Below are 14,873 nucleotides of genomic sequence, written 5' to 3' on the forward strand. Positions count from 1 at the left end.
AAGACATCTAGGTTGTTTTTTTGTAATTTGGGTGAACAGATCCAGTTACAGTGTCTGTCGATGATTACAGGAGGTGCATAGCTCAACCAGAAAAAGATCTCACTCAGGAAGCAGAATGTGAGCGGCTGCTGCATCACTCTGGAAGGTAGCCATTAAGTCTGATTTTAGGAGTGAAGAATGGCAGCTAAAAGCCCTAAAAACTGTCAGTGCTGCTCTCCCACCATAACATGAGCTGAAATGAAGCATGATCTCTTTGCCCCCACCCACCACCACCACCATCATACACACACACACATACACACCATCAGCACCTGCAGCACCTGCAGCTCTGCTCCTCTTCCTCCATTTGTCATCAGCCTGGGAGAAAAGAGAAAGAGAGAAAAGGGGAGAGAGAGTACCTGAAAATGAGTATGGTGGTAGAGATATAATTGCTTTCTTGTCTTTTTCGGTTCCCTCCCAGAAGGAGGAGGCATAGCTGTGAGTGACTGAGGTTATCTTCACCGCACTATCTGCTGAAGAAGCACATTAATGAATAGTGCATTAAAAGTTTGAGTCTGTGCTGCACAAAAAAAAGACACACACTATCCTGCAACTACCATAATTTAAAAACCACAATAGCCACTATGCAATCTTGAAAATTAAAAATAAAGGCCTTCTGGCATTGTGCACAGAATTTCTTTTTATTCAAAGCAAGCAAAATAAATAAATAAATAAAACAACATTTACCTATCTGTGGTTATGGCCTAATTGATTCATTTCGCAGTTGTTCAGTCTTTCCACAAGTACACAATTTCCTCCGGGGAAAGATACCATATAAGCAAATATACATTTAGGTAAACACAAAGATTTGCATGAGGAGCAGAGGCTTGAGCAAAAAATAAAAATGTTGTGTATATAAATCCATAATCTAATCCAGGCAAAATAATGAAATGTAAAAAAAGAAGAAAACCAACTCTTTCTACACCTTCAACCAGGAAACTGGTTGGGTGGCTCTCTGAACTAAAAGCCCAATTACTATAGCGTGAATGCTTGTTTAATTAGCCTTGTATGATAGGCTGCCCATCCATTACGTGGCTAATTGCCATCCTATCAGACCAAATAAAACGCACTCCAGAGTCTGCATCATTGCGCCAAATGATATAATGTCCTTGTGAATCATCTGGATAACGAAAGGAGGAGAATGACTGGCTGAAGAGGGAGTGTGTGTATGTGTGTGTGTGTTTGAGTGTAACATGAAATGAAGCAGGAATCCAGAGCTATAATTCAAACCTTAAAGCTGGTTTGATAAAGTAGCCATAGCAACAGCTAGCAAGGATTGTTCATCTGTCTTAATCAAGGTTGGACTGTGTTTTCTATGTGTGTGTGTGTTATGACCATACCAGCTCCCCATGGAGTGTACTGTGAGTCTTGAGCTCATCCGAACATAGATATGCACTGCACAAACTCTCATCCACAAACCTGCTTTATCTCCACTGCAGTGAGCTGTGCTGTTCAAATAAAGGAGATGTGCATTCCTGTTCATTTGCTGCCATGAAGATACCGTCCAAACTAACCTGCCGTGGAATCAGTTTACTTAGTCAAAAGGGGGCAAAAAAGTCCCCTCCTTAAGCCCTGCAATCATTTACTGCCGTATTTGTTCCTTTTAGGGGCCCACCACAGTGTATTCTCCTGATGAAACTGAAGCAAAAGAAGGACTATGAGTAGATTTTCACATCGGCCGGCCCATGTGAAGTAGAAGAGACTGTCATTATGCTGTTCAGTGGAGCAGCAATATCTGTAGCTGCTTGGGGACATTGGGTGCCTGAGCGTAGCCGGCATGCCCTCCTGCCTGTCTGCCCACCTGCCTCCAACTGACTGTCTGCATGTGTACCTGCCTGCCTGTCTGTCTGCATGGTTGCATGTGTGTCTCCTTGCTTGTCAGATTATCTGTCCGATCTCCTGTGGTGTGTAGTTGTGGATATACCTGTGTGTGTGCATGTGTGTCTGAAGAGAGGCACACACTGTACCCTAGAGATCAAGCTCTCGGCTCTGAGACAGCATGGTAGATAATAGGAGCTTCTCTTGAAGATTACTGGGCCTTGTTCTGTTCTCGTCAGCCTCTCAGTTTCTTCCCAACATCGCCCAGCTCCTGTTCTAAACCTAGCTGGTAAGGTTGTCGAAGCAATTAAACCAACTCCCTCTCCGTCACTGTCCCTGTCACCTTCTTTATTTTTATTTTTCCTTTGCTTTTTTGCCCATCTTTTCCCCATCTCCTCCCAAAACTCCCCCAAAAATATTTTTATCAAGAGAGAAACTGGACATCAGCCACTTATCCCTGTCCTTCTCCTCATTTCTTCCTTATCATCCTCTCCTTTTTCACCTGGAGGATAGTGGTGGCCCTCAGAAACGTTTCTGGCAGTGGGACTTGGATTAAAGTGTCATGATAAAATGCATATGTGTTAAATTAGGTCCGGTTCCAACATGGTTTTGAACCAACCTACATCACACAGTACTTTGCTTTAAAATAGGGTCCTAGCTGTCAATTTAGGAATGAAAGCTTGCTAGGCTTCTGGTTGCATAGCAACTACTCGTGAGACAGATTACATCTGCAAGATCAAAAGTTTGACATTAGTTCAAGTTTTTATTTCGGAAGCAAGATGGAGGAGTCAATAATTCTGTTTCAGTGAAGAGAAAAAGTTCCACAAGAAATTAAGCAACGCTTATTTCGTCATACATCATGGGTCAGATAAAGTGATGTGCCTTATCTGCAAGCAGGTGAATGCAATGCTCAAGGTGTACAATATGAAACATCATTATGAGACCTATCATAAAATGAACCCTAAATTCACTAGTGTCATCCATGGTTGGTGTCACAACATCATGGACATTGTCATCAAGACAGTGAAAGTCCAGAGGTCTGAATCAGGATCATTCAGAACATTTTTGGAGCTATCAGAGGCTGAAATTGTTGACGTCATATACTTCACAGCCATCTGGTTGGAGAGCAGAGGTGCCATACCGAAGTGTTTCTTTAATTTCAGGAAAGAAAATGCTGAGTTTATGCAGTCAAAAGGACAAGATCTGCCACAGTTAAGTGACACTGAATACTTCTCTCAGTGATCTCAATGTGAAGCTGCAGGGCCATAGAAAGCTCACTTCCACAATGTCTGACAGCGTCAAAGCTTTCCATTGAAAACTAACTACTATAGGGACAGCTCAAAGAGGGGGATTTAACCCATTTTCCTGCCTGCAAGTCACTTGCAGTTGAAAATGACATTTTACATCACCTGCTTTCACACAAGAACCACAACATCATAGATAAACTCCAAGAGGAATTTTACCACTACTTCTCAGACTTCAGGGACCACAAGAAGTCATTCAACTTCCTCCAAGATCCTTTCACATGTGTGCCTGAAGAAGAGAGGAAAGAAAAGGTTATGTTGATGTAGTAACAAGTTCATAATTAATGTGACAATTAATGTGATCAATAGCCTATTGACGACAGGCAATAATACCCTTATAATGTGTGTGTGTGTGTGTGTGTGTGTGTGTGTGTGTGTGTGTGTGTGTGTGTGTGTGTGTGTGTGTGTGTGTGTGTGTTCTAGGCACTTTTGAGTACAAACTGAATGTTTGATTAATCTTAAAATGAACTCTTGAACAACTGTTCTAGGTCTCCTGTGTGGTATTGGTGTGATCACTGGTATGTATGATTGGTTCAGCTGTTAAAGAAATGATTTATCTTGAAATTATTTGGTGTTCTGTTTTTTCTTGGGCGGACCTCAATCCAATGTTGGGTCCCTAAGTTGGCCTTCAGTCATCAAAACTTTGAGAACTCCGACGTAAGACCTTGACCTTGACAGCTGTCCTCATAGAGAGAGCAGCAGCTCAGACTGAGAGAATACAGATGCTGTTCAGCACCATGATGAATGTTTTGTCAAAGACTTACTGCACATGAGACTTGATAAATGGTCACTCTCTTTGAATGTAATGGTTTGCTCTTGTGTTGATCTGCTGAATTGAGAATTCAGTCAGAAAAAGGTTACCTTACTTGCAAGTGAAATTATAAGAAATTGCACTCATGCATAGAAGGTAATTCTTACATGTATAATAACATGTAAGGAAATATGGATATTACTTATCTCACAGAGATTGATTAGGTCAGGAAAACTGGTAAGCAGGAGGAAACAGCTAACCCAGCTCTCTTGCGAAATTTTCGCCCAGTTTTTTTTTTTTTTTAAAGGAAATGAATGTAATGTTGTAAGTATTGTAAGTCCAGGAACTCACTACCCCTAGCTACATGACTCCATAACTCTGTTAAAACCACAACTTGCAGGTTTTACATTTAGCTTTGGCTTGTATGCAGATTAAATAAAGATACATGTTAATATGTATGCTTTAAAGGTGCTTAACACATTTGAAAAGAGCCAGGCTGGCTGTTTTCCACTTCTTCCAGTTTTATGCTATGCTTAGCTAAGCTTTAATTAGATACTGGTTAATTGACACATAAACATGGCTTCTGTTTATCTTAAAGACAGTTTTGAAGATTGCTTGTCTGTGAAGAGTTACAGTCAAATTATCATTTCCCCAAATTATTCTGAAATGGACAACGGAATGGTCAATCAATAAATCAATCGTACTTAATTAATAAAAAAATGCATAAATGAATTAACATCTGCAGTAAACAAATGTGCAAATTAGCAAATAATTGAGGAATGTCAAATAAAATCAATTAATGAAATAACAAACATTAACAGTGCCAACCACTAAACAGCACAGGCCATGGCTTCTGTAGTGGGATTACTTAGCATACCTCATTCAACCCAGACCTGCCAATTTTCTTTACTGTGTGTATATTAGAAACACTTAGTGAAATGAGGATTAACTAATGAAATTAAAATTATGGAAAATCTGTGCCAGCGGCCTTCACAAAGTCAATTGTTTATCCACCAGGGCTGAGATTACATTTAAACGGATAAAGTGGTTTAAATACAGCTAATGGAGGTACTTTTAGTGAAATTAAAAGCAGCACTATTAAAACAGACTTTAATTCATAGTGAGTTTTCTACTCCCAGTGCTAATCCTGGCCCAGTGGTCCTCATAGTGACAGCCAATAAAATCAAGCCTGGCACCCACAGCCCAACATTATTAGCAAATGCACAAGAAACTCTGCCTTTGCCTGCTGGGTCTGTCTTTCCCTCCATCTTACTCTCAATCAAAGCACCAAGGCTACAATTCCCTCTGACAGGTTTGCAGCCCAGTTGTGTGTGTGGGGGAGGGTTTGGGTGTCATGTGTGTCATGATACCCGTGCTACAGAGCAGCTCTTTGGCTAATTGCAGCTATTAGGCCCCAAGAGACCGTCTCAGAGTCTAGCATGGTTAATGAGGAGAGCACAGTGAGATAAATGAGACATTGTATATCTCATGTTGGAACAATGATCGAGTGACATTAGATGTGCAGTCGAGGGGCACTTGGAGCAGTTATGTTCCTCATCACCCTCGTCCAAACAGCTTTGAGGGGGTATTACATAAAAATGTGGTTTGAATGGCAGTAATTAGAGTTATTTCTTCTTTTGGGTGTTGATTAGGTCTTTGTCCTAGAGACTGCTCAGAGGTTACAGATACATGTACTTCCATACTCTGTTGTCTTCTCATTTTTTTTTTTTTTTTTTACTGTAATAACCATCCGAGAGAAATTTAACATGAGAAATTCATGTCTACAGCTATGCTGACAACTCAGTCTTGGTACCTACAGTATCGGGCTTTGCAGTAAAAGTTAACATCAGTATGCTCACAATGATCTAAGACATTGCCTCCAGTTACTCTTGAGATTTGGAGGGGTCCCTGAAGTTGAAGCAGGAGGGAGCACACTGACCGCTAGAGCTGAACTGGACTGCTGGGCTACTCAGCAAGGGCAAACTTTTCTTCACTGTCATCTCGTTTGTTGTCCAGGCCAGCAGGCTCCATTTTGACCAGACAGGAATGCACTTGAACATTGATCAGGCTCTCAATAGTTAGGAGCCCTGCCCTGAGCCCAGACAGCTCAGGATCTGTGAGGATCCATATCTGCAAAAAACACAATCTCTCAAGTGGATAACCCACAACTGTGTTTCAGACACCGGCTTCAATATCTTAACCAGTAACACAGCAGGTAGCCTATAGTACAGCAGGCGGTAAAGCAGTCCTCTCTGTGAAATCTCCTGGATCTCCTGTTGGACTTTATAAGACATCTTTGTGACTTTAGTAAGCTGCTATGTTGGGCTAATGTTGACAAAAATGGACGGATGACCTTTTGTGAGTTTCTCTTCACACAGCTCTGGAGGAAATTAATGGGTTTTCAGTGACAAGGTGATCATGTAGCTCACTGTGTGAACACATGGTGAGACTATGTATAGGTGCAGTATGTCAGGATAGGTGTGGACAAGTACACTAATCAGCAGGGACGGTAGAACCTCTGGGGTAGCAAATTGTACAGCTGAGCCCTTGGGGACTGTCATTGTTTTAATTCAATGAAACAGTGCCAGTTTGACACATACACCTCTCCCTTTTACCCAACATACAAATCCAGTTTCTGAATACAGGGGGAACAGAGAATTATCTGTGTAATATGACAAATATAGCTTCAAGTCTCTTCACTTTCTGTGCACTGAAATATAAACTATAAGTTACTGCAGCTATTGTACATATTTTCCCATATTTCAAAAGAGGAGAAAACAGTTTTTGGACATATTTGTGAAAACTGCAGCCGCTAAGCTTCAAGCCTTCGAGGGTGTTTCCCATGGCAGCAGTTGACATTAAAAGGCATTTCTGAGAGTCTTGCTGTCAACTTCTGTGGTGCGACACTGAATGGGATACATCATAGCCCTGTAAAGGCTATGAACACTGATACTATTTGTTTTTTTACCCCCTTTTTTCAAGACCCTTACGGCATTCAACATTTGAGAGGAGCTCCCAGCGTGTTGTTAGATTTCCCCAAAGTGGAAGTTAGCAAGCTAGGCTAACTATAGTTACAGTAAACCTTGTTTCTGTAATGCAAAGAGCTGCCAATGACTCAGAAGTTGCCAGAATTTAATTAATCAAAAGCAACATTTAGTAGTAATCGGTGCTAATGCTAGCAAACAAAAGCTAGCTGTCTCTCTTTCATTGGTTTGCTTGCGGTGATGGAAAATGACTAGAATGACTATAAAGTCACAACAAAGAGTAATCCTGTTGTATCCATAGCACTCTGTAAATTATTCTCTGCTGCAAATCACAAAGTGCAGTTAGTATGAAATCACAGTTTACTGTGCAGAATAAATGTACGGAGTGCTCCAGTCACAGAAAGAAATGGCTAACAATCTGTTGACTGTCTGTTGGAAAAGATTTAAGATTACAAACTACATTCTAAACACATACACAAATTACCAGTACCGATATCAGCCAGCACCAAAAATTCACAAAAACAAAAATAAATAAAATGTATTGATGATTTCTTCCTTTTGGTCACAACAAACACCATGGATAAAATCTATTCTGGTTTCAGTTTATTATTATTATCATATTTATTCTGCACAAACTTTGGAAGATTTTTTTATGCCTTGGCCTTCCTATTTAATGTTTTTAATATATATATATATCTATCAATCAGAGGACAGATGGTGTACTTCATACATTCCTGTCACCACAATATTTGCCATTGGTGAGATGGGAGAAAATGGGAGATTGTTTTCTAAAGTAGGCAGACGTGTCTTTTCATCTGTGAATCACCCAAGCTCTCAGAAGCAGCACATGCAGGGCGTATACAACACTAACTGCAAATGAAATGAGAAAACTAAATACTTGAGGAAATATGAAATGTTTAGGCGGGCCTCTTAAACAGTATACTGTACATCCTTATTTTTATGCAAATTGTTGTATATATAGAAGGTATAGAAATGCGGGATTTGGGAAGTGTGGGAAATTGTCTGACAAATTACTTTCTGTCCGACAAATTACTCTCTGGGGACCAATTTGCAATCAGCACTCATATCACTCATCCGCAGCGGATGCTTTCAGTGATGATGATAGCCACATAGCAAGGCATGCTACAGCCATTCATCCCTGTCTGTATTGTCAGTCATAATGAAGTTATACTCTTCATTGTGGGGTTTGAGCAACATCAAAGATCTGTTCTTTGTTCTCTCTCAACTCCAGATGAATATATTCATTCCTTCCTTCTCAGTCTTCTCCTTTTCTTTCTTGGCAGTTCCTCTCTGTTTCTCTGTTCTGCTTCTCTTTCAGGCTTTAAATCTCTTTGCCGTGGCTTTCTGCTTGCTGATGTTGCCAATTTCTCTTTTCTCTGAAACTCATCTCCATTTGGGATTGAACAAATCCTCCCTTCTCATCAAAGACCTTCTTCTTCTGTGATTCTTTTTAAGACTAAATCAATACCTGGACACAGCAGGAGGCGAGGAAAAAACTATGGGCAGCAACGGACAAAACTATTTGTATCTCTTAATTCAGCGAAGAGGTCAGCGGAGACCTGATTTTTCATCCTCTGGACAAACAAACCGGTCAGCTTAAAGGCTAGGTTGACAGACAGGGCTGCTGTTGATCAAAAGGCCTCATTAACATTTCAATCTGCCACTGCCCAGATAAGACAACGACGGTCATTTTGAGATGTGCGCCGTCTGTCAGATGTGCTGGGTGGCAAGTAATGATGGTGATATTTCATGTATGTTATCACAATCTCCATGCGTCTATCTTTCAAATAGCAGATGCCACTGGTTTAATGCGTCTACCTACCATTTTAATGAAAACATTGGCTACCATAGGTCTTGTGATATGCAAACAGATTTATTTTTTTTCTTTTTGCAAATTTAAAAGACTGATTGAGTAATATCTCCTTTGATTTGAAGGTGGACCTTAAACATTAGCCACGGTTCCACTGCCCTTTACAATCCTTGAGTGTTTGCGGATTTGAGGAAGCATAAATAAATTCATTCAGTAATGCATGCCAGCTCTCTGGAGTTCTCCAAGTCTAAGGATCAATACTCCACATCCTGAGGAAAACTATTGGATTATGGAAACTATGGATTTCTGCAGTAATAAAGCTTCTTGACAAGATCGTGAGAAATAAAAGCCTCAAAGTTGAATTCAAATTTGACTCAAACCACTGAAAAGAAAAATCAATTACTTCAATACTGAAGATAGTAGATGATATATGATATATTAGTATACTGTCAATTTCAACCAACAAGACATGACTTATAGTATTTTATAGCTCCACTTGTGTTATAGTATGTATTGTATATATACATTATCCATCCTGCAGCTGGGGAAAACATGTTGACAGTCCAATCAAATGAATTATATTGAGCCTTCCCCTTTTAACATTGGATCATGCCCTCATAATTGCAGGGATGGTGAGGAGGGATGCCATAAATGCCAGAGAGAGAGAGAGAGAGAGAGAGAGAGAGAGAGAGAGAGAGAGAGAGAGAGAGAGAGAGAGAGAGAGAGAGAGAGAGAGAGAGAGAGAGAGAGAGAGAGAGAGAGAGAGAGAGAGAGAGAGAGAGAGAGAGAGAGAGAGAGAGAGAGAGAGAGAGAGAGAGAGAGAGAGAGAGAGAGAGAGAGATGAAAAAAAAGAAAAACTGAGAAACTCTGAATGTGCCAGGTTGTGATTGTAAACAAATCTGCGAGCCTTGAGTAATATAGATATGATTTCACCTCCATGTCGACCAATGGAATTATGATTACTCTTTTGTCAAGGCCAGGGTCTACGGCTGTGTGTGTGTGCGTGCGTGTACGTGTTTGAATTGTGTTGCCTGGCAGCCGTTCAACTAAAATGAATAAGACTTAATCTGAGTCTCCCTGGAGATAAAACCAGGATGAGGAGGATTGTGGATGCACAGCTCAACAATTCTGACCATTCTTATACACAGTGGTGAACAGGAAACACTTGAGAAAATGAGTCAAACATAATGAAATCAGGAGTCTGGCAGATCTGTTATGGTGTAGGATGTTTTCCTGGCATCATTAAATCTACCAACAAGTAAGACTTTTATTGCCCCATAGAACAAAATGACCTAATGTGAGTCGATAAGGGTTGTTGATCAATACCAGTGACTCAATGATTGCTCAGCCACGAAGGCTAAAAAGCCTTTTTCTCCAGCCAAAAAGCAAATGGCAGAGCAGCGTCATTATGCCCTTATTATCCTTTCTGTTGTATGTCTTCTGTGAAGATTCTGACAATTTAGTTGCCTTTCCTGCTCCCAAATAGAGTGTGATTTAGGACGAGTTTATTCAGTGCCTCCTTTTAACTGCTAAACATATTGAGTATTTAAGCAGGTGGCTAATGAAATAAAAAAACACTTTAATGTGCTTTAGCATTGCCTATTATTGTAATAATAACTATTTTTCCTGTGTACAGTTTTAGTGCCCAAGAAAAACCCTGCAGCTTTCCGGTACCGTTCCAGCTGTCTACCATTATCTCACAATAACTTAAAGTCCACCTGCACTCAATATGTTTTTCTTCTAGTTCCTGCAGTTGAATGTTTGAGCTTCACTTTACAGAATGACGTATGTGCAGAGTTTGACATCTGAAGGCTGTTCTCACGTTCATCTGATCTGAATTTAAGGGCAGGCCTAGCAGTAGGATTTGTGGCATCACAACTAGCTTGGAGTCAATCTTAGTCCAATACTCAACTTACACATTCAAGTGTGATGGGGAAATTATTCGAAACCTCTTGTACACAAACACAAAGAATGGACTTTTCAGTGAAGTATGGGACATTTTGTGTCCAGCAGTAAAATGAAATATATTTGCATATTCATAGATTCTGGGAGTTTTAATGAGGAAGAAGGAGCAGATGCCAAATGGTAATTATGCCCTTTTTTGTGTGGAAACAACCATATCACACACACATTATTGTCCCAAGCAGAGCATTTTATGTCTCAATACATGTCTGGAGGGGACCTTCAAGGAAATCATTTATATCAAATGTAGGCTTATTTGGTTTATATTTTACAGTTTTAAGCATATGTTTTGTCTGTTTCGACAGAGTTGCTGTCAGCAGTCATACAACTGGACCCATTAGGTTTTCTAATGTTTGGAAACTATGTAAGACATGTGCCTTCTATTAAAGACATGATAATTCTCCTGTAGATGTAGCTGATTATAAATGATTACATGTGGTTTTCATCAAGATATTTTAATTTGTTTAGTTTGAATAGATCATTATAATTGAATGCATTTATAAAGAATCCATTCAAACCAAGCTCCAGTAAACATATCCAACCTGGAATTGGTCTTGATTGGCCCCTCTCACTCACACAATCACTAAAATCAGTACAATCAGGCCGGGGCGCAGCCATTAAACAGGAAAGCCTACACTGAGTGATTCTTTCTTATTTGAATTATAGGAGCTGCTGTTGTTCGCACTCACAGTTTAGTAATTTGACGACTTAGTCATCAGATAAATTCAATATAATTATCGAACGTGTGTGCATGTGTGTGCACACTCAAATGCACAAATACTGCCTCTTTCTAGACTTACATCTGCGTATCATACTGCTACATTTGGCAGACACGTTGTGTGAGATGCAAAGAAATCGAACTATATTTCAGCATCTGAGTGTTTTATTGATTATCTCTGTAGTGTTGCATTACATGCTAGTAGCTAAGTGGTGATATGTCGGTCTGGGAGGATGTGGTGGTGCTGGCGGAGGGCATGCCACTATCAGCTGAATTACAACTTGGAGGAACATCAAGAATATTTGCTATCCTAAGTTTGCAGGCTACAGAGACATTGGACAGAAAACAGTTCACTAAAGTCTTGCATGACTGAATACGCCACGGTTTAGCCAACTGTATGTAACTTGCTGCTTCCTGAACTCGCTGAACAGCTGCCACCATGGACACAAACAGTAACAGAATAAGGGTAAATGTTAAAGTGTTGTGTAACAGCCGCACAAGTAGAGTAAAGATGACAAACATAAACTTAGTGTTATATTAAACCACCATACACTACCAGACCAAATAAGACTGTATACTGTAAGATTTGCAAAATAATGCATTTTGTGACTTCGACTTTTCATTTTGATGATGGATGAATGTCTTATTTCGACTTTCAAAAGTTTTGAAGTCTGTATACATCTTACAGGGGTGAACAAAGTTCAGAGGCTACTGTGTGTTTGTGGAAGTGATTGGATGCATCAACTAAATCAGCTCCTGTCCATCCCATTTTCCCAATCAATTCCACTTTGGATACTGCAGCAGCCCTCTAGATATTTCCCCTGGCTGGGGATCAATAGTGGGATTGAATGATTGAAGACAACTAATCCAATTTACTTTTTTTACCCTCATTTGACCGAGATCTATTCAGAGGCCCTGAATTGTTTTCCCTTGCTTCCCTTAATTTAAAGTGGGCTAAATGACAGGTAGAGACAGAGGGTATTTGTGCCTTTGGGTTTGACTGTGATCACTGGCTGCAGGGTACATCTACGCTTGGTTTGAATTTGTCATTGTGCAAAGACTCTGCTTTCCAGTGGTAGGGAGTGTTATTCATTTAGGTGAGTGCTGTTACACATCAGCTAGCTTTCCACCATATTTACCTTGGCACAACACCCATTACTCTGAAATGTGCTGGATGCTGTAGGCACTTCCTTTGACTTCAAGTCTCTTTGGATGTCAGAGACATACAACACAACAGGACTCTGGCTCTATTATGTTCAACAAACAAGCAGCAAATATGAGACCTGCTGAGAACTAGTTCAACCTGACTCTTATTTTAGAGTGATTGCAAGAGTAATGTCTGCGCTGATGGAGAACAAACTCTCCACACTTTATTATGTGCTCACATTGATATTAAGATGGATACGCAATCATTCAAACAGCTGGATAGATCTTGAAGCCTTCCTAGACCACTTGGGATTTACAAAGACCTTGAGTAAAACCATCCTTGTACTGTACAGACTTCAAGACCTTGGCAGCCCGCTCTAACCCATCTGAACCACCTTTTTAATACCCTGTCTTCACCCTCCACCTTTTAGTGTTCTAGTTGAATCGTGTCTGCGAAGGACCGTCGGTGGAAGGAAATGAGATGCAGCGGGTGGCCTGACAGAAAGCCTTTTACTAGTTTAAGATCAGCCACAGGTATTAAGCTGATCTCAGAGCCCAACAAAGCTCTTGCGAAAAGCTCCAGGCAGGCAGGCGGCAGCTCAGACAACAGGGAATCAGATCGAAATCATTGAGATACACTGAGGCAGGCTACTGATGCATGGTAATCTAGGGAAAAATAGAAAGCTGAGGCTTTAATGTTAGTTTTTTGCTCCAGGGAAAATTAGCGTCAGGTCGTGTTGCTATTTGATGTTGGAATAGAGGTTCCACAAATGCTGATGCTGATACTCTTTCCTTCATGTTCTCTCAAGCTCAGCTATTCCCATCATCATGTCTATCTCAGTCACAACTCTATTCTCAGTCTGCACCTTTAATCCCACCTCTATCCCCTCCCTCGCTGTGTCACACCCTAATACCTCTCTCTGTGGCTCACATACTTCTGATTTTTTTTCTCTCCCTTTTTTTTCTGGTAAACCACTGGCAGATGACAGGAAAAAGACCCTCTTCCCTTTTCTTCTCCTCTGGCGTTTCGAGCACGTCATCAGTCTAATGCAATCAAGGCCAGCCACCTGCCCTGGCCACCACAAACCACCACCTACACAACAGAGCTTTTGTCTTCACACACAAAGACGCAGAGTCTGTTTTCAGAAGGACTGGGACGGAGAAGAGGAATGAAGGAATGGGAGGTGGAGGGAAAGGTAGTGAGACAGAAACCCAACCCAGCGAAGGTTTGTGCGGCCTTTATGTTTAACTAAATGCGATTAAGTGAGACATAAAAAAACAATATGCATAACTAATTCACCAGAGTTTCATTTCAAAGCCCTTTTCCATTTTGCTGTTGTCATGTGAAACCCTTTCTTATGTTTTAAATTCAATTGAAGGATTACATGGTTCTTTATGGATTTAGAAAATTCAAAAACCCTCCAGCGTATGAAACCATTTCAAAGAGACAAAAACTGATATCACGCTGAGAAATTACCATTTTTTAACATGATGTCGTTTACCTGACAGATGACTGGTCCTGTGGGTTACAGTGTTAAGAGAAGAAACTAAAGGAGTGTTCTTGAGTGTGTTGATCTATTAAGAGTAACAATTCAATATCTACAGTGTGAGCAGACGGAGCTTTAGTCGCTGCAGCCTTAAGGGAAATAAGACAGGAACGGTTTCGTGTAAAGCTAAATCAATATACCCTTTGAATGGCAAAAACACAGACAGCACAGGTCTTGCATGCACTGCCCATTTGATAGTGTTAGCAGTAATAGAGTCTGATGTGTATGTTTTATGAGGCAATAATACCTCAAGGTTTGTTGTATTTTACTCCAGCTGATCCATATCCTTTATTGTCATTATTGTGGCAGATATGAAGCAAAATCCTGTAAGCTGCAGTATAAAATCACAATGACTATAAAATTATGGAGGTAAAAAGTACAGAGATAAAGGTATGCATGTTTCATGGCTCATATCACCCAACATTAGGGAGTACATTTGAACATCTCCCATACCCTTAATGGTTTCAATTTTTTAATACACTTTCTATCTCTAATGCATTTGCATGGTGAGGACTATTTCTGTAAAAGAAAAAAAGAAAAAATTTGCTTGTCAAGGTTGAGAAATGGATGAGGGTCAGACTTCATCGCAATTTTGCCCGACATTAGATAAGTGGAGGAGAAACAGTCGCCCTTCTTTCTCTCGCTCCCTGTTCAATAAAGCTCCCACTGAGGCGAGGGGAAACAGCAGACGCACCTTTTCTTTTTACCCTGAGGGGAAAGTACCTCACATTGAGGCGATCACTGAAAGGTCAAGCCTCTCCGAATCTCATGGA

The sequence above is a fragment of the Scomber japonicus genome, chromosome 20 (assembly GCF_027409825.1).
Source record: "Scomber japonicus isolate fScoJap1 chromosome 20, fScoJap1.pri, whole genome shotgun sequence".
Taxonomy (NCBI): Eukaryota; Metazoa; Chordata; class Actinopteri; order Scombriformes; family Scombridae; genus Scomber; species Scomber japonicus.